This window comes from Magallana gigas, chromosome 9 (assembly GCF_963853765.1).
Source record: "Magallana gigas chromosome 9, xbMagGiga1.1, whole genome shotgun sequence".
In the NCBI taxonomy this organism is placed as follows: domain Eukaryota; kingdom Metazoa; phylum Mollusca; class Bivalvia; order Ostreida; family Ostreidae; genus Magallana; species Magallana gigas.
Window position 1 is genome coordinate 28,200,251 of NC_088861.1, and position 26,111 is coordinate 28,226,361.

Below are 26,111 nucleotides of genomic sequence, written 5' to 3' on the forward strand. Positions count from 1 at the left end.
AATTTAAAAACAAGCGATTGAAAGTTGAGTTAGAGTATATACTTAGGCATGTTCAGGGGGAAATCTATCGCAGAATCAGATTCAAGAGCATAATGATTTCCTCCGACGTTATAGCGGAAAGGGATTTTAACTTCGATGATCTTTTTACGGAACAAATCGGACAGAAATCACAAGGAGTTAAATTTGACCGTGATCCGTGAATGTACTACACAAGAAAGGTCTGTAATATTGCGTTTGCAATTTTGACCGAGGCTTGTAATAAAATCAGAAATGAATTTTAACTGAATTAACTCCTTTGACAAATTACGATTGTAATTTTCAAGAACGTCTCGTTACGATATCGAACCATAAACATTATGTTTACATGCCTAACGTGTTATCTAACATGAATCATTTATCCCCACAATTAGGGGCCTAATGTTATATTTTTTATGAGAATGAATGAATAAAACTTCGTATAACAAAATACAAATAAGTTTATCTTTTATGCCTAAATTATGTTTTCATTTTCAGCACAAGTCGATTAGTTTGTGTACATAGAAAAAGTAGTGACCTATATTATTTATGCGCTACTTTGACTTCTTGACCCATAATGATGTTATGCAGAAATAACAGCGGATTGCTCAAACAGTGTTATATAAGGGAAAACATTATTTTGCAAGTGTAAATATTAAATGGTAGACAGATGAAACGAAGAACTTAAAAAAAAATCTACCCCCATTGTATTTTTTATTGTTTAAAATTTAAAAAAAAAATATACATCTAATTCTCATCGAAGATAAATAACTTGTACTCCCATAGATAAAGACAAAGATATCTCGTGCGAATTACTGCTTGTTGAGACCAATTTTAATATAAGGATACCCCTTTTTTAGACAAAGTAACATCTGAATAAGCAAGTTTATGCAGTTTTCTCTACAAATGGTCGTGGAGTACACACTGATAACATCCTTTCATATCTATTCAGATTTTTTAACCTGGAATTTAAGTTTGCAGCTGCGCGTTTCTACGTTATCAAAAAGACATTGTTCTGTTCTTGTATGCGTAATTTGCTTTCAGATCAACATTTAGAACTACCTATTTATTACTTTTTTTAAATCTTAGTCAGTTTTGGGCAGAAACAAGCAAGTTCAAGAAATGTTTACATTTTTATCCTCAAATGCACAAGAGGGCCGTTCATCCCTTAATCATTCAAAATCTCATTCTAGTGAATCAGTTCTCTCTCTCTTTCTCTCTCTCTCTCTCTCTCTCTCTCTCTCTCTCTCTCTCTCTCTCTCTCTCTCTCTCTCTCTCTCTCTCATGTGTTTCAAATCTGAATAAATGTACATGTAAATACGAGAATGTTAATTTGACAGAACATTTGAATTTTGATCATTTAAGTCATAACTTTGCCTCAAAATAGGGTACAAAGTTACAACTTAAATAAGCAAGCTTAGACATTTTTTTTAACAAATGGTTGTAGAGAGGATACCAATGAACCCCCTTCATATTTGTTCAGATTTTTTAATCTTGAAAATAAGTAGCTGCGCAGTTCGACAGTTGTACTGGGTGAGTGATTAAAAAGGCCTGTTCTTGTATGCATACTTTTTAAACAAAATCACATGTAGGACTTATTTATTGCTTTTTGGGAGTTGATTTTAATCAACTCTCCTATGCAGCTACTCTAGCAAACCGAAAGTGAAACAGTGTTTGGACCTAAGCACAAATCATCACCGCTGACAAGATTTAGTTCTTGAAAATAATCGAAAAATTCGATGTAATGTATCTTGAATCATTGGTTTTTAAGAAACTTATTTATGAATACCATGAAAATAGTCAGATGTTAAATAGTACGAACAATTTAGATATTTATTGCAGTCGTATGTATTCATATGCCAGAGTTCAATCAAGTCTCGTTCAACCATCGGTTGTCTCCGTAAAGCAGAAAGTCATTCTGTATATAGAGGTCGCGTCATCTTGTAACTTAAATGTCTTTTCACAACAGGCGCACGAGCACTTCACAACTTTGCGATCAGAGTGTTTTAGCTTCGCACGAGCTCTAGCATATTTTGCAAGGTGTCTAACATTCGTTGCATGCGTTTTATTGGTCGCATCAAGTCTCCGCAAACTAATGGGCATGCACACAATTCATGAACAGGCGCGACCAAATGCAATCCAAATTATCGCAAATTAACGGCAAAGTTTACATTTGTACGAACGTTCCAACGTTTCGTGCATTCGCAAGCGGCTGTCTATGCGTTTGATTTTACGACCAGTACTGTTGCTCAACGTCTCTCATGTAATCTTGAAAAAGAACGCAGGTAGGTCACTGCTTGCAAGTTTATGGCGACGCAAATGATTTTAAATCTTTATATATATATTTTTACTCCTTGAGTAAACTGAATATAAAAAAAAATCTCGTCTTCAAACTTTGATATTCTATAAATGTCTTCAATACAGTTCAAAGTGATATTAGTTAAATATATTTCATGTCGTAGAATACAAAGTAAAGTTATGCATGTACTTGGATTTCAACCTTTGTAAGTCTTGGTAAAATCTTTACATTTGGTTTAACTTCAATATACTAACAAAATATTCATTTATTTAGGTAGATCATCACTAATTGAATGTGTTTAAGAACTTAGACATTTTCTAACCTTGGCCCTGTTTAAACTGTAAAATAAAATATTCATTTAAAAACTGAACAATCTCTAAAAAACAAATTTGGAATTTCACCAACGAATTGATGATCTGCTTCATTTTATCCTTCTCTAGTTTTGTTTACCATGATTGGCATCTTTTGAATGTTTTATCTCCTATAAATTGTTATACATATTGGCAAAACCAAATCACGCTCTACCGTGACCCAAACTAAATGTCTGCTAGTCTACATGGGCATTTCTTGTTCATTAAAACCTTATTTTAAACATATTTCAATATTCTAAGCAATGTCCCGTTCTATTTTTTAACTGATACGTGAAAACAATACATTATACATGTGTATAGTCCTGATTGTTGTCTTATTTTTGCAGTATTGAGAATGACTATGCGATGGAGTATTTTTTTTTCAGCTATTCTTCGCTGAATCGTAGATAAACCAACTGACTGACTTCAGACTGAGATCAGAAACTAGATGGATGAGGGTGTGAGAAGCATGGTGATCTTGAAGTCGTCTGGAAGCTTTTTTTTTTTTTGCTTTTTTTGGGGGGGGGGGGGTGTCTTTTTTTTCTTCTTTTTTTTTCGCCACCTCATTTATACAGTTGATATAACTAAATACACTTGCGCACATCCTCATAGTTTTAAATTATTTGATTCAAAGGTATCAACTAACTAAAGGTTTGGTTTTCAGAGATTTTTGCAGTTATGAATATTGATGTTGATAAATTTCATTGTTATTTTATCGATATTCATTGTAAAAAAAATTATGTTATCAAAATGTTATAAAGCAAATAAAGAGTAGCCAACTGGAAGCTGAATTTCTGTCTTTTCTTTTATACAAATTGGGGCGCGGGCCACTTCTCATGTAGAGAAGGAGATTTTCCAGTAAAACGCCTTGGCCGGGGTACCCGCCTGGTGTGTGTCTGTTGGAAAACGTAAGATCCCGTAAATCAATTTCAAGTTATCAAAGAAGATTTAATTATATTTTTTTTTATTATTGTTGCCTTCCTCTATATTCTTACATATATGCCGTAAACGTGCGTGCCTAAAATTGATAAATGCGTACCAAGTACTTGTTATTTAAGGTCGACTATAATAGGAAAAAAAAGATCTTTGGAAGGGCCGTATTATCTTTAATAAAATCAACGTGAATACCAGGACAATTAGCATCTTGTTTTACTGATATTAGTTTTACCTTATCTGCAAACTTCTGTCTCTCTCTCTGTCTGTCTGTCTGTCTCTCTCTGTCTGTCTCTGTCTGTCTGTCCCTCTCTGTCTGTCTCTCTCTGTCTGTCTGTCTCTCTCTCTCTCTCTCTCTCTCTCTCTCTCTCTCTCTCTCTCTCTCTCTCTCTCTCTCTCCACATTCAATTTCCCAGCTGATAAATATTTTGTACTTAGAAAAATCAGAAACGTTGTTCAATAGTTCTTACTTTCCTGCATGTTTCAACATTGGTCTTTTACATTCGGAGCTTTATGAAAGAGTAAACAATATAGACGATAACTCGTTACAGAGCTCGCGCCCATGATCGAAACATTTCATTATTCATCATATTTCGTACAGATAATCCTACAATTCAAATCATCAGTTACAGTAACTAATCTTAACAGAAATGTAAGGACTATTGTACCGTTATCAATGTTAGTCTACAGATAAAAACCTCTTTCAGGAAATTGCATTGATTTTTGCTAAACACATGCATTGTTTATTATTAATATTCACTTTGAATTCAATGTCTCTTGAAAACTAAGTTTCCTTTCTGTAAATTGTTTATTTTTGTCTGAATCATAACTTCCTCCTAATTATTGAAATGTTTTTAAAAACTTAATACATAATGCAGTAAACACATTCCAGGAAATATAAGTATTGACACACATAAAAAGAGATATCTCACTAACTATTGTGAGTAATGTAGAAGAGTTAAAATTATTCGTTGAAAACACAATATGACATTGTACCTGTCCGTTGTTTACAGTTCAGTTTACATGTGTGCAGCTCCCGACGTTGGATTACGACCGTGAGATTTTTTCATATTTTCCAATTTTTTTTTAATAATTCAAATCCATTACTTTGCAGATGTATAAATGTTTGTGTTTATTTAGATACTTCGAATCCATTTATATATGTTGTCATCATATTTTTGAATGACTTTTAGAATGTAGGGATAGTTTTATGAAAAATAAAAAAAACTGATATCAACTTATGTTGAATTTCTTACCTGGATGGTCATTTGATTTTTTTTATTTCTTATATCGAAATATTTTAAAAAATTATTGCACTCGATTATTTTTTTTTCATAACGAAAATACCAAGTTACTGTAGATTTCATGGCTGAATTAATGAATGAATTCTGAAAACTGCATGGATCATTGATATTAATGTCTTTTATTGTCAGCTTTATTGGTATAGAAACAATGTTATAGTTACAAGAGATGAAAAATATTTTTGTTCCAATGTGATACTGATAAATTTTATACTGTATATGCATACATGTATTACTACAGTATAATTTTGGAAGGAAGTTTTTCAAATTTTAAAAACTGCTTTCCAGAGGGTACTGCGGCCCGGGATATTTTGGATTGTTTTGTGGAGATATTTGCCCATATCCTCACTACGGAAAACTCTGTAGTTTCACGTGTTCTTGCGCAAAAAAATATTGCAGTCATGTGAATGGATGCAAACTTGGTAAATATTATTATACGATTATTTTTTTTATTTTGAAATTAGAAAATTTCAATCAAATTGGAAGTAAAAAGTTGTAATGCGGGCTTTTTTCCATAATGTCTTCCTCCTTCAGTTTTAACGCTAAAAACTAATTACTTCAAAGAGATATGTTTTAAATGGATTTTTTATTACAGCTTGATAAATTTAAAGCTATAAAAGTATATACAACCAATACATGTTATACACCTGTTGATACCCTACTTAAATTTGGGTGCAATTAATCGTTGAAAAACTTAGAAAGAATTTGGGAAGATAAGACGTGTGAAATACCTATACACGTACGGATAAGCTGCTGAAAACTAAAATATCAACAAATCTGATATTTGTTCAAAAAATATTCAAATAGTATATATTTAACACATCATTGATTTTTAATATTCAAATACGTACAATACATTGAATATGTTGACTCAAACAGGCGTATACTATTAAAACCTCCAAAAGTGCCATTGTTTTAGAACTTCAATGCCTGTTCTTTTATAGAGTGGGTCTGTGCTCCATATTTTTCTTATCACAGGATGAATGACCATCTTTAAGTCCTCCTTAAAGATAGCTTAAAGGTGTTTAAAGGTAGCTTAAAGACGATCTTTAAGCCACCTTTAAGCCACCTTTAAGCTACCTTTAAGCCACCTTTAAGCCATTAAAAAAAATTAATTCAATATTGTGCTTAATTTCCAACAAAATGTATTAACTTTATGAAAGAAAAGGTATTAAAACGGTTTTTGTTCTAGAAAGAAAAATGAAAAAAAAAACACCAAAAAAAAAACCGGCCCCGGCGAGAATTGAACCCGGGACCCTTAGTTTACTAGCATCACGACACATCCTCTGCGCCACGGCAACTTGCATATATAAGAGCGTTTTTATATCCTATATATCAGTGGATATTGAATCACTGTATTGAATGTGTTTACTTGAAAAGATTTTGACAAACCATTCAGTTTGTAACAATCAATTATATCTAATTTATAAATTACATGCATGCATGTATTTAGAATGAAATACGGAACTTGGTCTTCAGTGAACAAAAATATATTATACCTAAATGGAAACCGTTAGGTTCACTATAGTAGGCTTTCTTACATGTAGTTAATAAATTTAAACCGAGTAGATATACGTTCATCTTATTTATAGCTATAAAAATGTAAGAAAGAAAATGAAATCATTTCTTTTATTAAATGCATTGATACTATTAGGGTATTTGTTCAATTTCCCGCAATTTCCCGGTTTTCATGATCGCGGCGCCGTTCCAATATGTTTAAATATTTACATGTAATTGTATGTACATGATTTATAAACTATCAATTCTATAACAAACAAAATTACCAATTACCGGTGACGTATTTACTGCATGTGGCAATTGCAAATGACTTGTACATACAATTGTATGATGTGCCAGGCCGGGTATATTTGACATATTTACCCTTATACATATATTTAAATAATCAACCCTTATTTATGATCAACGGTACATTAATTAATGAGCCTCAAGATTTTACTCTTACATACATGTATCGTTAATTTGTAGACGTAACATCTTTGAAACCCAGAGCTAGGAAATAATACTTTGAAAATGAATTACAAATGTAAATTAACTTTTATTCACTAGACTTATCGTATACTCGTACATACTAAGATTCAACGCCTTTAGAAACCCTGACGTGCACCTGGGCACACGACACACCTGTTGTGTATATCTTGTATATTCTGTGTTAGTTCCAGGGGTTTTCTTAAGTTGGACAAACAATAGACTTTAATTAGATATACACAAACATGCACCTGGGCACTCGACACAACTGTTGTGTATATCTTGTATATTCTGTGTTAGTTCCAGGGGTTTTCTTAAGTTGGACAAACAATAGACTCTAATTAGATATACACAAACGAACAAAACTATGTCTAGACAAACAAAGCAGTAATATCCTGCCCGATATAACAAAGGCAGTTGAGAGTCTTTTCATCTTGAACATGTATCTAGCAGATCTAGAGTTAGAAATATTGAAAATTGAAAAAAAAAATACAAACCTTAAACCGATTAACAAATTAAATCATGCATTTTTGGTTCATTATCTTTATTTTGTTTAATAACCGGATGAACTGAGAGAGAGAGAGAGAGAGAGAGAGAGAGAGAGAGAGATTTTTTTCACCGATTAATTTATAATAGAAAACAAACATACTTTAATTAGTTTTATGCACATATTAAGATACAGAGACTGCGCTCATCCCTACAATAATTTTGAAACCCCCAAAAAATTATAAAGAATTTTATAACGGCAATCTGTGTCCATCGGAGCGGTGCTGATGATAGCGATCTGCGTTTAATGGAGCGACGATTAACACCGCCTGGAACACCCCCCCCCCCTTCCTTGGAAATTATATTATCACTCGGATGACCCCCTCCCATCTCTATAAAAGAGCTTTTGCATTTAATATATGTTTTTATTGTTCAGCTTGATCAATATTGACTTAAAGGCCACTTAAAAACAGTGTAAAGGCAGTGTAAAGAGAGCGTAAATGCCACTTAAAGATGCTTAAAGGTGGCTTAAAGGTGGCTTAAAGAAGTTTGGACATTAAGGACCTATAAGCACTTGCTTAAAGGTGACTTAAAGGCGGCTTAAAGGTTGTATAGCCTTTAAGCTCCTTTAAGTCACCTTTAAGCCACCTTTAAGGACTTGCTTAAAGATGGTTTTTCGCCCTGTGTATAGCCTAAATAAGGTCTAATGGAGAACAAATTGAATTCTATCATCGAAAACGTGGAGAAATGACCCACTATACATTAAAATAGCATTTCTATCCCAACAATTGAACGTTTTGGAAAAATAATACAAGTGCGTAAATTCGTGGCCAAAGTCACACATAGTATTTAAACAGTTTAATTTGTTGTGCCTTAAATGGCTCAGTGAGAAGAGCACCAGACGTACGCTAGCCTTATATAACTAGAATTTCATGTTTTGGTTTCGATACCACCAAAAGTTAAGGTAATGTTATTTTTTTTTTAATTGTTTGTTTAATTTGTTAAATACGGTATATAGTTAGAAATTGTGCTTTTGCAAACTTGTATTACAATATATTTGAATATACTTATTTGGAAAAAAAAATTCATAATTGTATTTAACGACTAAACTGAATTAGCATTTGAACTATCTTATTCCCTCCCCCATCTTCGTTGCATAAAACATGTAAGTAAGAAAAACAAAGGTACATAAAAAATACAAAATAACAAGTAATATCCTTTTAAGAAATAAATTTGACATATAAAAATTATAGGTGGCCAGAGGTGCGGTCTAAAATCGCCCAGCTCAAAACAGTTTTTATGATTTGAAGCTATTTACTTTTAAAAACGTGTCTATACCCTATTATCAGAGAATTTAAAAGCAATGAATGAATTGCATGTTTTTGGTAGTGGAGGACAGGCTTTAAAATTTGGTCGAATTCAGTTGTTTTTACCGGCAGACAGATAGAACGTTTCCAAAGCAAAAAACTAAACTTCATAACATGTGCAGCGAAGAAATACAATAATTGATATTAATTTAAGCTATCGAAGAAAACAAACTGCTTAATTCAGTCATATTTTTATCCTTTTGACATTATAATTGAATGAAGGAAATTTGTGAAAAAATGGTACTTTGGGAGAAATAAACATCTGTATATCATTTTTTTCAACATTGGTATACAATCTGTAGATTGGAGAAATAAAGATTTTTTAACATGTAAAATATTAGTTTCCAGTTGTCCATCTGGATTGTATGGTTCGTTTTGTGAATCAAAGTGCACCTTTCCTTCCTATGGAGTTGGTTGCCAACACAAATGTCTTTGCCTAGAAGCAGTCTGTAACTTTTCAACCGGATGTCAAAGGAAAAGTAATTAATGCAGTCATATTTATAAATGAATAGATGTTTATGATATATAAACCAACATTGATAATTGTGAGTACTCCATACATAATTATGTATAAATAAAACTTTCGGCTTTTTTTTCTTGATTCTGCAGGCATAAAAATTCAAACTGTATCTTCCCTGACAACTCAACCTATCATCAAAGGTACTGCAAATGAAAAATTATTCATACATAAATCTAATTCAACAATATGGACTCGAGCACATAGTGCAGGTAATGTATTTCAAACTTTTATGCTAGATTTCTCTTATATAACTGTTATTTGGGGTTTGATGCCATCTTGTACATTTGAGAATAAAAATGTAAACATTTCTTGAACTGGCTTTATTCTGCACAAAACTGGCAAGAACTGTTGTCTAAAGATGAAAAAGCAATAAATATGCTATTCTACATGTTGTTTTGCATGCAAAATATGTATTTAAGAACAGAACTGTGTTTTTAATCACTTAGAACAGCTGTAGAACTGCGCAGCTGCAAACTAGACTTATTTTGAAGAATAAAAAATCTGAAAAAGTATCAGAGGAGTTACTGGTAATTGGTGTCCTCTATACAACCATTTGTTGAAAAAAGGTTTAATTTTGCACAATTATGTAGAAACTTGGAAAAAGAGTACCCTATTCTAATCCGTCGGCATGGGATCTATTTTTACAACAACAAAATTCGATGCTATACATAGAACTCCCGTGTCTATGGAGGAACATTGGCGTTATATTTTCGTAGGAAAAACATAATTGTCTTAAACGTTTTCAAAACATTCTCGAGTATGACGGACATCTCTTTACCAGTTCCAATTGTTTCGTTTTAGTTTTATAAGTATAAATTAAACTATATTCTTTTTAGAAGTAGGGTAGGGGTTCAACAAAATAATTGCCTTAAATAAGAAATTTATAACTTCAATGTACCTCCATAAACACAGACGAAAAAAAATCTCATGCAAATGGGTGGTTTTAGAGTCATCTTAAGAATAGCCAGAGTACCCTCTTTTGAGACAAAGTTACAACTTGAATAAACAAGCTTTGACCTTTTTCTAAACAAATGGTTATAGAGTGGACACAAATGAACTCCTTTCATAATTATTCAAATTTTTAAACCTTGAATTAAGGTCTGTAGCTGCACAATTCTAAGTTATCTAAATTGCATTGTTCTGCCCTTGTATGCGTAAATTCCATACAAAACAACATGTTGAATATTATATCTATTGTTTTTGTATCTTTTGTTCAGTTCAAGAAAGGTGTATATTTTTCTTCTCAAATGTAAAAAATGGCCGCACATCCCCCTTGAGGATACACGACACCCCGTGACTTCTACTTTTTCAGACAGAACGTAACAATCGCGACAAGGCGATTTTAACGCATTGTGAAACAGTTTTTATCGCAAACACTTGTTGTCTACAAGTATCTCTGTGGCAGTATGGGTTAAGCTTACATATAGGTCTACCAATCCACAGATCCCGAGTTTGAATAATGCGGGGACTTTTATTTTCATGAAGAGCAGTGACATTTTAAAAAGTTGACCCCCCCCCCCCCCCGCCCCCCTCAAAAAAATTAAATATTTTTGAGTCATATCAAGTCAAACATGTGAATAATCCATATATCTAAATAATTTAGGAGAATTTGCTTTTATGCAGAACCTTTTTCAGGTATGTGGAGGACCCTTAAATACATGTATCTAATAAGGTTTAAATACCGTTGATTAAATAAACAAGATAAAACAACAATCAATCGATGGCATTTAACACACGCAGTAAAAGAGAAGTAAATCTCCGAAAATGACATTTGGTAAGCCCCAACAATGTAAAAAATACAGTCATTTTTATAAATCGATGTACAATGTACGATATATGTACCAACATGGATAATACTGCCTACTTTAAAGATAGGTTAACTTTATGCCATTTTTTTCTTGATTCTGCAGTTGTGAATAGCCAAACTCTATCTTCCCTGAAAGCTTTTACTATCAACAAAGAAACTACAAATGAAAAATTAATGACACCGATGTCTAATACAACGATTTGGATTCAAACACAGAGTGCAGGTAATGATTATTGCTTGTTTTATCTGAAAGGGAATGTGCGGCCATTTTGTACATTTGAGGTAAAGAATATAAACATTTCTTGAACTGGCTTGTTTCTGCCCAAAACTGGCCAAAAATATTGCCAGGACAATGCATTTTTAATCACTCAGAACAGCTGTCGAACTGCACAGCTACAGACTTATTTTGAAGATTTAAAAATCTGAAAAAATATGAAGGAGGTTCTTCACAAATTAATAATGATTGAATAATAATTTTAAAATAAACTGTAGCATTGTAGTTCTGTCTGTTCTTAAGAAGATTTTTAAACACTCTCCCTATATTCTTCTATCTTAAACTTTGCCTTCATATGTTTTGGTTTGAAAATGTGTTATTAAGGTAACTCCATACTCGTAAAATTCTCTGAGGAAAGTTGAAAAACCGAACTGATTTCAACTTAATAGACTTAAATGTCATCAATTGTTAGAAAAAATATACATGTCATCACACTTTTTGAGATGCCAGATAAACATAAACTAAAGCATATTTTAGCATCAGAAAACTGTATTATTATTTTTTTTGTTAAAGATAAAATCTTGTAGGCAGAAATTTGTTTTTCTTGTTTAATTTTAATGTCAACTCTATCAGAAAACTAAAATTACAAAAATATTTTCAAATTAATCGTTGGAATAAGAAAAATTATAGCATTTAGACATACACCTGAGAGAAAAGTCAGAAAAAGAGTTATTTCCCCTTTGCATAGATAAGATGTATAAAAATTTGGAAATTTAAAATTAAGTGCGAAAATATCTTGAACCTACCAATAATTCTAATTACATCCATGTGACTATATTCACATAAAATAAATATAACTACCTTGCACAATTTTTAAAGAATTCAAAGTTTTACAAAAAAGTGTGACATCACAGAACACTGGATCTACTTTAAATGATAAGGAATGAAGATAATATTTTTTCTATTCAAAATTTCTTCTCGATAACTACAATGTTAGAGTTTGTGAGATTACTATGCAAGGATCCTCAAATAGAGTATATTCTAAATTGTTTAAGCCATCCATTAAGCACGGACCAATACTGGGGGCCCAGAAAGAGGGTTCAAAGTTTAAATGGAAGTAGGATATGCTATAAAATAGAATGTTACTGTTACTGATGTGACCCATGAGCCTCTTGTTATTTTAAAAACATCGTGAGGCCAAAACTCACTTACTTCGTATGAAAACAATTTAATTCGCATTTACTTTTATAGAAAAGAAGAATTTATTTTTACTTTATGAGTTATGTTTAAAAATAGCATTTTTCGACTGACAAAAAGACAGAAAATGTATCTTTCCTCGACCTAGCTCTGTCTTCCTCGCTTGCGCTTCCCTGATTGTACTGTAGTAGCAGAGATATTCGTTGAGGATTTAATTTCGTTATTTTCCTTGGTAGTATAAATCAACGAAATTAAATGCATGACGAATTTTTAACCAAAGTATTCATGAATACAAAGATATCAGGATCTGATTAAATGCCAATGGAATTTTATTGAGTTCAAAAACAGCGAAATTTTGACCCAACGAGAATATGTGATTCTACAGTATATTGAAAGTATGATAACCAATGGAATATGTTCACTTCAATAAATTTGATAGTTAAGAGACACAGGTTTGAAATGCCGTTTTGAGGGGGTGGGCGGCCATCTTGTTCATTTGCAAATAAAACAAACAAACTGACTTGAAAAAAATTCTGACTGGGTCCGGTATTTTTGTATTACTTATAAATGTATTAACTTTCAGAAAATTGCAAATTTCTCTACGATATAAATATATCTATTTCATTAAAATTAATAAATACGAATAACCCATACCCGTGTTATGGGGTTCAGCCTTCTATACTATATCGCATGCGTATTTACTGTAAATAAAACAAATGCAGGGCTCACAAAGATTCTCTTGGACAAGTGTTTTGATAGAGATACGTCTTTTCTATTTCTCCCTGGTCATAATTATTCAAAGAATTAAAAATAACCAGAATTATCAATCTATAAGCATGTAATATGCGTGTTTATCACGGAGTTGCTACAAGAAAAATTTATATTGTAAATGGTGCTCCATTGAAGGTTTATTTGATATTTATTAATTTCTGTTGATTTTACAAGGAAAGGAAATCAGTACTAGTAAATCATTTATAAATTATCGAGAGAGTGATGATGTGTTCCGTTTAGAGAGTCCCTTTTACCTCTTATTCCATTATGACCGTAGTCGGGTGAAGATCTTGTAGTTTTATTGGTGGTACAAATAAAACGACAAAAATACGAATAACCCATACCCGTGTTATGGGGTTCAGCCTTCTATACTATATCGCATGCGTATTTACTGTAAATAAAACAAATGCAGGGCTCACAAAGATTCTCTTGGACAAGTGTTTTGATAGAGATACGTCTTTTCTATTTCTCCCTGGTCATAATTATTCAAAGAATTAAAAATAACCAGAATTATCAATCTATAAGCATGTAATATGCGTGTTTATCACGGAGTTGCTACAAGAAAAATTTATATTGTAAATGGTGCTCCATTGAAGGTTTATTTGATATTTATTAATTTCTGTTGATTTTACAAGGAAAGGAAATCAGTACTAGTAAATCATTTATAAATTATCGAGAGAGTGATGATGTGTTCCGTTTAGAGAGTCCCTTTTACCTCTTATTCCATTATGACCGTAGTCGGGTGAAGATCTTGTAGTTTTATTGGTGGTACAAATAAAACGACAAAAATTATTCCGGTTTGTACGACCTTTTAATTTCCGGAAGCTCATAATTACATTAATTAGGTATGTGGGAGAGATTTTGATGTAGTTCTAATTTTAAGGTCAACGTTATTTCGTATTTTCTAACGATACAATGGGTAAATCTGAAGTTAAACACACCTGTGTTTCTAGCTAGCTGTACTGCCTATTTAAACTGGCTTGTTTTTGACCGAAACTGGCCAAAGCTGTTTTTAAAAGATGGAAAAGCAATATATATTAGGTTCAAAATGTTGGTTTGTATGCAGTATGCAAATTCTTAAGAAAAGAACAATGCGTTTTTATCACTTAGAACAGCTGCAGAATTGCGCAGCTGCAGACTTATTTTGAATGTCTAATAATCTGCAAAAATAAGAAAGGGGTTCATATATACTCTCTATTTTTTTCAGTTCTGTAAGTATAAGATTAAATCTTTTTAGAAATAGGGTAATGGTCCAAATATAATGTTTTAATTAAAATATTATACTTTTAGTTTTCATTGAAAATATAACTTCAATGTTCTCCTATAGACACAGACAAAAATATATCGTGAGAATTAATGCTTTTTTAACACCCATTATAAGATTAAGAGACAAAGTTACAACTTAAATAAGCAAGTTTATGCATTTTTCTTTACAAATGGTTGTAGAGGAGACACTTATGACATCCTTTCATATTTTATCAGATTTTTAAACTTGTAGCTGCGCGGTTCTAAGTGATTAAAAAGGCACAGTTCTGTTCTTGTATGCGTAATTTGCATAATCAACATTTGAACCACATATTTCTTTTGACAACAGCTTTACATGTAGTCAGCTATGGGCAGATACAAGCAAGTTCAAGAAATGTTTACATTTTTATCCTCAAATGTACAAGATGGCCGCCAACCCTCCTTAATCATTCACATCTCTGTTAATCTCGTTCAAGTTCATCAACTCTCTCTCTTTCTTTCTTTCTCTCTCTCTTTCTTTCTTTCTTTCTCTCTCTCTCTCTCTCTCTCTCTCTCTCTCTCTCTCTCTCTCTCTCTCTCTCTCTCTCTCTCTCTCTCGTGTTACGAAACTAATGTAATTTTTCAGGGACTGAATTGAATACGACAAAAAATCTCAAATTTGACTTACAGGAAATTAACATAAAAGAAATATTATTGCAATTTTTTTTATCCAACCACTTTTTTTTCCATTTGGCGTCCGTTCCGAGTTTAGTATATTAACTCTACCTGCATATGTTATGCCATCATATAGAATATCGACAAAAGACCAAGTTTGAATTTTATATAGCATTTGAAATTGTTTATTTAAAAAAGTAAATGTTTCTTTTCTGTTATAAAAGAAAATACAAGGGAAGCTTCTATGGAATACAAGACAATGCATCTCGACACCAAACAGAGAGGAACGGAAAAATCATCTGGCCTGTTTTCTTTCAGCGAGAACAGAGGAATGAAAGCGAGCTTTGGGATTCTTTGCGCCCTCTTTATTTTGCTTTTGATTGCACATATATTTCTTTCCATTGTTCAGTGCACCAAAATGAATAACAATCCAATGCTAGTATAAAGCCATTTCGATACAATGCGTGTATTTATTTTTATTTTTTTAAAAGCTGCTGATACATATTGATTTTTTCATGTGCAGAAGAATATGGGCTATTTCTTAATGGGAGAGGTTTTTCTTCTTTGTTGGGGGGTGGGGGAGGGGGTGTTATTATTATTCTTTATCGTTGGTTTTGTTGTTTTTTTTATATAAACTTAAAATAAACTTCAGTTGAAACAATGTTACAAAATTGATTGTGCTTTTTCATGTGATAGTGCTTTTTAATTTGAAGTAGATTTTTTACATGATGGTGATTTTTTATGTGATGGTGTTTTTTATATGTAGATGGTTTTTTTTGTGATGGTGCTTTTTTATATCATGGTTCTTTTTAATGTGAAGGTGGTCACTCAGAATTTTATTTTTGAAGAAAAACAGTTATGATCTCGAAATTTGGAAATTAGAACAAATATGATACAATTAAAATCCATTTAATACACCAATAGTAGTTCCTCATTTTTAGCATAATATGTATTTAAGTTACAAGATGAACTGTACGACTTGATCTCAACTGAATTAACAAACACGATTAATATAATAATACAATATTTTGTCAGTATTTTTCGACATTTTACCTTTGCCTTTCTCATCCATAAAAGGGCTTCGTTTGAGCTTTATTATTCCCTTCAAGTCAAATCCTATCACATAGGGCATCAATATATCTGTTTAAAATCAGATCCTCGATCCGCTCCTTAAGGTTCTATAATTTTATTATAATTATTTGCTTTGAAACCATTTAAAATGTGTACTCTTCCTCCAAATCGCCACTTTGGTTAGAGGGAAATGGTCATTAATGAACCGACTGGGCGGTGACAATAACAAACTTAAAAGCGGACCAAAGATCTGATTTTAATCATATTGCTATGGCATTTACGCTTCGTTAAGTAACCTGTTCATGGCTTAAACACAAGTAATTAATAATTTCAATTATATGCTCTTCAAAGTTCAGGATAACGTTACTAGGCTCTAATTCTTGGAATATTCCGCTATTATAGAGTTTTCACTTAATGTAAGGTTTGCGGTTACAGGGATATAACTCACACATTTTCATTGTGACGTAACACCAACTACCCTTTATTTTAGCTACGGCATCAAAATTAATATGACGTCGTAATTCATTTCAGGTTATTTTATTTCGCGGGGTTTTGTAGTTTCAATAAAAAACTTACAGGACACAAGCATTTTATCAATTTCAAAAACAAAGTCCGCATCGTATGGTTTTGAATAGAAACATCAGAAAACACATATTTTTAGACACGCTTTTCCTTAAATCGGTGGACTTGAAATGGTTTCAAATAAGATGTTTTCGTTTTCATAATTGTAGTCCAAATTTAAAACTGTTGATGCATTTTATTCTATTCTTAGATGGTTCATCAGAAATTTATAAAAGTGAATCATTATATAAATAGTGACATTATATTCGTAAATTTTAAGCATAAAAATCCCCATAATAGTCACATATGAAATGTACATATTTTCACGAAATTGTTTACATTTCATCATCATGACAATTGGATATCACAAACATTGACCTTTTGTAGTTATAAAACAGGACGGGCAAAATCATTTGAATTTCATGAGAAAAAAGACTTTAGTATAGAATATGAATAAAATGGTATGTAACTTTGGTACAACTTCTAAAAAAATGCAAGCTGCAAACCTTACCTTAATTGATGTAAGTTCGGTTGAGGTAAAGTCATACACAGATCATCTCGTTAGCTTATATACTTATTGTGCTAGAAAAAGAACTAGTATCGGTGTATTAAATAGATTTTGATTGCATCAATGTTTTGTTTTACTTTCAAAATTTCGAGATATTAAGTGTTAAACTCAGTCTTCAAAAATAAGAGGAGTTCCGAGTAACCACATTCACATGAAAAAGCACCATCACATATAAATTAATTAAAGCGCCTTCACATAAAAAGCACCATCGCATAAAAAGCACCATATTCATTTAAAAAAGCACCTTCGCATAAAAAGCACCATCACATTAAAAAGCACCATCTTCATAAAAAAAAGCACCATCTTCACATGAAATAACCACAGCAAAACATAATTAAGCACCATCTTCACATGAAATAGCCACAAAAGGCAGCTATGGTGTTTCATATTTAAGGGTTTGAATCAGAACTTACTTTATTGTATCCTTGTTGTAAAATTACAGTACATTATACATTGCTAACCATTTTAGCGGGGAAAAAAATTAAGAATTAAAAAAGTTCGGTTCAAGTCGTTATAATGTTCCTTTAATCAGTTTTTATATGTGTACACGTTACTTAAAGGTCATTTCACAGCAGGCGCATGTACACTTAACAACTTTGGGATCAGAGTGTTTTATCTTCGTACGAGCTCATACATATGTTGCACGGTGTCTCACATTCGCTGCATGCGTTTTAGTGGTCGCATCAAGTCTACTAAAAATAATGGACATGCACACAATTCATGACCAGACGCAACCAAATGTTATCCAAATTATCGCAAATTTACAACAAAGTTAATATTTGTATGAACGCCTTCCAACGTTTCGTGTACTTGCACGCAGCTGTCTATGCGTGTGTTTTAACGACCATTACTGTTGTTCAACGTGTTTCATGTAATCTTGCAACGTTTTACTATCATTGTACGATATATCGGTTCAATTTGCCATATCGGCGGTGTTAATAGTTCTATTTTTAAAGTCAACAAGGTCATCACGGAAATATCAGAATGAATGTAATGTTTTTACTTTGGGTAGTTTAGGGACAAATTTAACAATAAGTGAGATTAATTAAGTTGAAAGGATTATCAATCAAACACTCGGAATCACATTACCTTGATTAATGTTTGTCCACGAAAAAAGGTAGATTAAGATTTGAATACGAAAATCCAAATCTGATCACAAAAAGTGAAAAGGACTACTTTTTATCCTAAGCTTAATCTACTTTTATGGAATTGTATTGCAGGTATTAAAAAACCCTTTTCCAACCCAGACATTTTTTCATCAGCGATCGAAACACTTGCTTATAAAATGCTGTTGGTATTGAAAAAATCATATCTTTATTCTGTAATATGTTTAATGCAAATATTAGATTCGACTTCAATCGCCCGTTAATATGACGTGTAGGATAGTTTGTGTAAATGTTAAGTACTTATAAAACTCTATACAAGAATAGATTTGCACCACATTAACTATGATATGTCGTTGTGGAATTTGTAGTTCATATTGCCATGATAACATAACGATGGTGTCATGCTTGTTACTTTTATTGGCATAATTTCTTGAATAGTTTTTTAAGGAGGCTGGGGGGGGGGGGGGGGGGGGCCAGAAAAACTGTCTCCAAAATTCACCAAATTTGCAGAGATGTCTCATATAATCTTAATTTACATTTTAATGTGAAAGACCACATCACAATCATCGTTAATTTGATCATTTATTGCATCTGAAACAATTGCATATTATGTAAAAAAAAAAAAATATATATATATATATATATGAAAAATATATGAAATATTAATTAATAAAGGCAAAAAACATACCAATAACATCACAAAATATAAACACAAAAACAAAAACTTATCATTATTTGCTATAAAGAGGAATATCACAATTTTACCAAAAATAAATTTGTCCCACAAATGCAAAAATTTAATGTGTAAAGAAAAAAAAGGTAGCCACAAGATTATTTCCAAAATTTTACATGATGATAATCAATACATGTGTAATAAAGATTGAGCATTAAAAAATATTTTCGATGGTAAAATAAAAAAAAATAAGAAAAAAAGATATAGTTGAACAAAATATTTGGAGTTTTACAAGTTACCTCCATTTGTTAAGTTAAAAAGGTGCTGAAAACAGCTAAAATGATTTTTTGGCATCTTGTATCCCTTGGTTACCATCAATTGAATAATGCTTCAATACCATCTTATCCACGATGTACGAGTTAAAGAACATTAAAGTGAAAATCATTTTTGTGTAGAGATAAAAACGCTTTAATGTTGCAGCCATCCCCTCCCCCCCCCCCCCGCCTCGTTAATTTATCTATTATTGCACTCGCAATTAAAAAGATAATCCGATCATTTAACTGAAATTTTGCTGAAACGTATTTAAATGTGTCGCCCTGCTTCCACACACAGTTCGGGTCCCCTAACTCCTCCCTGTTTGTCTTGCCGTCCATGTCAGAGTCATTTTGGCACAGATCTTTTGTCCATTGAGTATTTACAGTTACAAAGTCCAATAGATGAAATATAGACAGTTATGTTTATGAATTATATTTTGTACTTTTGTCTGTTGTACTATTAACTGTTTCACATGTTTTGTATTATTAACTGTTTCACATGTTTTTTGGAATAATGCATTCTTTTTGCTTTGGTTTTTGTGACAAACATCGTGTTCATTAATTAAAGATCATATGAAAAAAAATATTTCTTTACGTGAAAGATAAAACTTTACTTGATGTTCAACAGTATTTTACTTTTAACTTGTTATGGAAAACAACTAATGCATTAGTTCCTGATTGTAGTCGTTCAATAAGACATCTACATTTAACTGTATGGACGGTTTACTACTGGCTTATACATGACAGTAAAAAAAAAAGATTACTAATTATTACCCAATATATTGTCATAGAAATAACTTTTTCAAAGAATTGTTGTCCGTGAAAACTTGAAAGTTGCAGCAATTATTCATGATTCGTTTAACAATGGAAAGTTTTAGGGTTGCCCTTACTCTTGACATTAAGATCAGTTTTCATTTTGATATGATATAACACTAAAATCCTTGCACTTAAGTCTCATCCACATATTTTATTTCGAAAACCTTTAGCGGGTTTATTCTTCCTTAACTAGTTTTTTTTCAATCTATTCAAATTTATTATTTAAACTAAAGTTAAGAAGTGTATTTTTGTTTGGAAAAGTTTTCTTTTGATATAACTTCCTTTGAGTCAAAGACACAGCTTCTCGATGCTGAAAAGAGGATAATCATTTGAAATCATCATTTCTTGTCGGCAAGAACATCGTAATCAAAGCGAGTCTTGTGATTCTTTGCATCCTGCTGATCTAACTTGTTGTTGAAAACATCCTTTTTTCATCGACAAATGCAATAAAGGGAATACTAATCAAATTACTGTATAAAATCCTTTCGTCTGGATCATTTAAACTTATACTTTTCTGAATATTTAAAACTGTGAATACTACAGTAAATTTAAATAGTGCATTTTTATTTATGTAAACATAACAAAAGCAGTGACCCATATTGTGACCTCTAGACTCCTTTGCTGCTATGCTGAATTATCAATGAATTGGGAAAAGAGTTTGTTTTATTATTTTACACAATTACAAGTACGTGTATGCAAGCACACGGAAGTTAATTACTAACATTATCAACAGAAAGTCATATTGCAGTGCCTCAAAATTATGATTATTATTATAACTGAATGAAGCGAAATCCAACTAAAAAACATATTCCAATAACATAAAAAAATGAGATTATTTCATTTCAGAGTGCATGGTTGTGTTCCGCGCACAGACATAAAATCAGAAGTCAGAAGCTAAAAACGATAAACTTTTTAGAATTATTTCCTTTGATTTATCAATAATAATTCATCATTTCAATTGTTGTCCTCTTTTACAGTTACAAGTAATTATATAGTACCTCCATAAGTGCATGTCTATACCTCATTAGGTAATATGTTTTACGGTGTGACCGTTGGGGCGAGCGCAGAAGGAGCCACGCATCTGTCATCATTGTTAAATGCAACCCGTGGACTTAACCAAACCAAAAAACTTTGGCTTTGTCTCGAAAACTATTACCACCGCAAGGAACCGGAAGATATCAAACTTTTATTCCAATAGCCCCTTCCTAGGTTTAATACACTTAAACAAAAAACTACCACTGAGCATTAATAAAATGTTAAACAGACTTATTAAAATATATTGATAAACACAAAGCCGTTTTTTTGTTGTTTTTTTTTATCTCTTCTTTACCTTTTAATAATGATCATTAAAATCAATAAATTGTGTGTCTGTGTTATTTCTCATTTTGTTCCTTGTTGTTACCGGTGTTTTAATTATTTTCCTGTGTGACATCAATTTTGTTTTTGATCTTTTTAATTTTTGTACGCTATATAAGCGTTGTAGTCATATGTGCCCTCCCCCTCTTTTTAGTGTGTGATATCCAATATTATTGAAAGGTTTGATCACATATGCAACTATAACAAATACATGTAGATATTTTTACAGTTTAATTTTTTTCTTTTATTTATTCATTACAAAATGACGTGGCTACATGTAGATCTTATAACGATTAGACTTTTCTTTTTTAATAATTTTTTGTCACCTACCTAACGTATACAATGATTGAATCAATATGACAATAAATTTAGCATGGAACTTGCATGTGTATTTACTGAGCAAAAAAAAAAATCATCAAAACAAAACTAATCAGTCAAAGAGTCACCGTTAATACCGAGAGCAGTATCAGTATTAACGGTGACTCCCTACTGAGTACTTCCTACACGTTACATTCAGTACAGATGCTTGATCCACCTCTAAAAGTATCGCGGGAATACAAAACGCGAGATCACTGTGACGTCATACTTAACTTTTTGCGCTCGACAGTTTTCGTATACTGTCGGACAAATTCGGGGAAGGAAATGACGTCATAGGTACAGTTTTTTACGTAAGCATATGAGTTGTTTACTTTAATGGTTTTAAACGAATTTTTTATTGTTAAATGAAAATGATGTATGCGATTTACAGGTAAGAATTTTCCCTAGAAACGCTTCCTGTTCCGCCATGTTGCTATGCACCGCAAAGGATCACTGGGATAGAAGAACGTTTTCACGCGGGTCCACAAAATTTTCTTTGAACAATGTGCAGATTTCAACTCGAATTTCCTCCGTTCGTACACGTTGTCTATAGAGCTCGCTACGCGAGCGGCGCTTCGCGCCGCCTCGCTGCGCTCGCTAATATGTTTTACGGTGTGACCGTTGGGGCGAGCGCAGAAGGAGCCACACATATGTCATCATTGTTAAATGCAACCCGTGGACTTAACCAAACCAAAAAAAATTTGGCTTTGTCTCGAAAACTTTTACCACCGCAAGGAACCGGAAGATATCAAACTTTTATTCCAATGGTCCCTTCCTATGCTTATACACTTAAACAAAAAACTACCACTGAGCATTAATAAAATGTTAAACAGACTTATTAAAATATTTTGATAAACACAAAGCCGGTTTTTTTTTTTAATCTCTACTTTTCCTTTTAATAATGATCATTGAAATCAATAAATTGTGTGTCTGTGTTATTTCTCATTTTGTTCCTTGTTGTTACCGGTGTTTTAATTATTTTCCTGTGTGACATCAATTTTGTTTTTAATCTTTTCAATTTTTGTACGCTATATAAGCGTTGTAGACATATGTACCCTCCCCCTCTTTTTAGTGTGTGATATCCAATATTATTGAAAGGTTTGACCACATATGCAACTATAAAAAATACATGTAGATATTTTTACAGTTTAATTTTTTTTTTTATTTATTCATTACAAAATGACGTGGCTACACGTAGATCTAATAACGATTAGACTTTTCTTTTTTAATAATTTTTGTCACCTACCTAACGTATACAATGATTAGATCAATATGACAATAAATTTAGCATGGAACTTGCATGTGTATTTACTGAGCAAAAAAAAAAAATCATCAAAACAAAACTAATCAGCCAAAGAGTCACCGTTAATAGCGAGCGCAGTATCAGTATTAACGGTGACTCCCTATATACTGAGTACTTCCTACACGTTACATTCAGTACAGATGCTTGATCCACCTCTAAATGTATCGCGGGGATATAAAACGCGAGATCACTGTGACGTCATAGTTAACTTTTTGCGCTCGACAGTTTTCGTAAACTGTCGGACAAATTCGGGGAAGAAAATGACGTCATAGGTACAGTTTTTACGTAAGCATATGTGTTGTTTACTTTAATGGTTTTAAACGGATTTTTTATTGTTAAATGAAAATGATGTATGCGATTTACAGGTAAGAATTTTCCTTAGAAACGCTTCCTGTTCCGCCATGTTGCTATGCACTGCAAAGGATCACTGGGATAGTAGAACGTTTTCACGCGGGTCCACAAAATTTTCTTTGAACAATGTGCAGATTTCAACTCGAATTTCCTCCGTTCGTACACGTTGTCTATGGAGCTCGCTACGCGAGCGGCGCTTCGCGCCGCCTCGCTGCGCTCGCTATAAATGGCTTTTCGTTGTAATCATCGTTTCCTGGTTCACTTTTCCATTCGCAATATCGTAATTTTACCCAGTCATTTGTTACAGGTAGTAAACTCACATTTTTTAATAAAGATTAGTATGATATTTCAAACTCTGATTTAGAGCATCAGCAGGTTTTGTGTTTTTGTCATCAGATCTAGAGCTTGCTATATGCATTATTCTTAGGAATTTCAGAAGTTGGCATACTGTTTTTGTCAATCTTTAATTATGTACATTATGTGGGTTTATAATTCGTATATTACTCTTTTTATTGTATTGATTATTGCAGCGAAGGAGCAAGCAAGTTTCCATATATGGGTAATGTATTACAACCTTTACAACTATTTTGAGTTCTGACGTCACTCAATGTAGTACGTACTCTCAATGCTGCAAGGGTTTATTTGTTCAAGGAATAACCCAAGCAAAGTCGACCTCAAATATTTAAACAGACATTTAAACCATTTCACAATGATATTATTATTCATTAAAATCATTTCAATAAATGTTTTCAAGCAGGGGGCTTAAAGAGACTACGGCGCATCTTATCATAAAAACCGACTTGTTGTACTACTCATGAATGTTTAAACTTTCAGAAAATTACAAAGTTCTCCATGAAATAAATGTAATTATTTCATTAAAGTTAATAATTATGTATAACCTATCACACATTTACATGCACTTCGCAACATGTTACGAGGTCCATCCTTCTATACTATTACGCATGCGTATTTACTGTAAACAAAACACATGCAGGGCTCGCGAAGATTCTCCTGGACATGTTTGTTGATAAATGTCTTTTCTACTTCTCCCAAGTAATATTTGTTCAAAGTTTTAAAATAACCACAATTATTATTTTGTAAGCATGTATTTTTTGTGTTTATCATAGGAGTTGCTACAACTTCAATTCATTTTTGTAAATGAGGCCATTTGAGGGGTTATTTGATATATTTACCATTTATAAATTATCAAGTAAGTGAGGATGCATTCCGTTTAGAGAGTCCCTTTAACCTATTACACCATGATGACCGTAGTCGGGCTAAGATCTTGTAGCTTTCAGCACGTGTCAATTACTGTCAATCAAAGTCCACGTGGTACAAATAAATGGCATAAGATTATTCCGGTTTTTACGACCCTTAAATTTCCGGAGGCTCATACAATTACGTTTTAAGTATGTGAAAGGGGATTTTTATGTATTTCACAATCAATTATTTCGTATTTCCTAACGATACAATAGGTAAATCTGAAGTTATTCACACATATGTTTACAGCTGTACTGTCTCTTTAATATTCCTATGAATGCGTATACTAGTATATTGTGCGGTCAAATCGAATGAACGTTTGATCGTGATTACTTTTTAAAGTAACTGCAAAATTTGTTTTTATTGCTTTAAGAAATGAGGAGGAAAAAAAAACAAACGATATATGATAATATGAATCAAATATATGACTTTTTACTGAAAATGACAATTAGAATTGTCGTCCGATATTAATCATTTTCAACGGTGAATAAAGGTTTCCTCATGTTTCCAATCTGGTGAACAACGATTAAAACTTCATTCTTCAGGAAAAAACATATACTCAAACAAAACTCTGTGGAAATTTTAGATTATTTCACAGCATATATCAACATTGTACAGGATATTTTTGTCTCCCAGAGAGGAAATGTTTATTGTCTAGGAATTTTTTGAAAGTTGAATACTGTTCAAATCCACCAGATAACAAACAAAAGAACATTCAAAGCGTTTACAAGTCTTAATTTTCCTTAAAATCTTTCATCTTTTGATAATCTAGTATACACACGCCGTATAAGATTTTTGAAAATGTTTGAAAAGTGCATCAATCAAAAAATTTCAATATCAAACCATCAACCATCTCAAAAATCCATAAAAACGAAATTCAAATTCAAAGCAACGCAACACGGACCTCCATAAAGATAGTAGGATCAGGTTCCTAGTAGGAGTGAGCATCCTCTGCTGACCGATCGCACCCGCCATATCCTCCTTGTCACAATTGGGCGTGTCATAATCTAGGTAAATGACATAATCGAGGTAAATGTCAAAATCGGAAAAAATGTCATAATAGGGAAAAAAACGAAACGTTGTTGATTAACAAATGCAATGGTGTACTGTAAACTATTTTTTGTGGTGCAATTTTCGGTGATTTTAAAGCGTATTTATTTATTGTGCATTGAAGCAAATCAACGTCATTATTTCCAAATAACCCTTAGGAAAATCAACAAAAATTGACCC

General features: G+C 32.3%; 1 protein-coding gene and 1 long non-coding RNA gene across 2 annotated transcripts in view; one reads left to right on the top strand and one right to left on the bottom strand.

Moving 5' to 3' along the window:
* Positions 1–26,111, bottom strand: part of LOC105332977 (temptin-like) — a 140,417-nt gene that overhangs the window by 94,289 nt on the left and 20,017 nt on the right. The gene's annotated exons all lie outside the window — the stretch shown is intronic.
* LOC117686518 (uncharacterized) lies at positions 4,507–11,291 on the top strand. Its single transcript, XR_010709392.1, has 5 exons — positions 4,507–4,652; positions 5,187–5,320; positions 9,079–9,216; positions 9,347–9,466; positions 11,168–11,291. It is a non-coding gene; the product is annotated as an uncharacterized lncRNA (long non-coding RNA).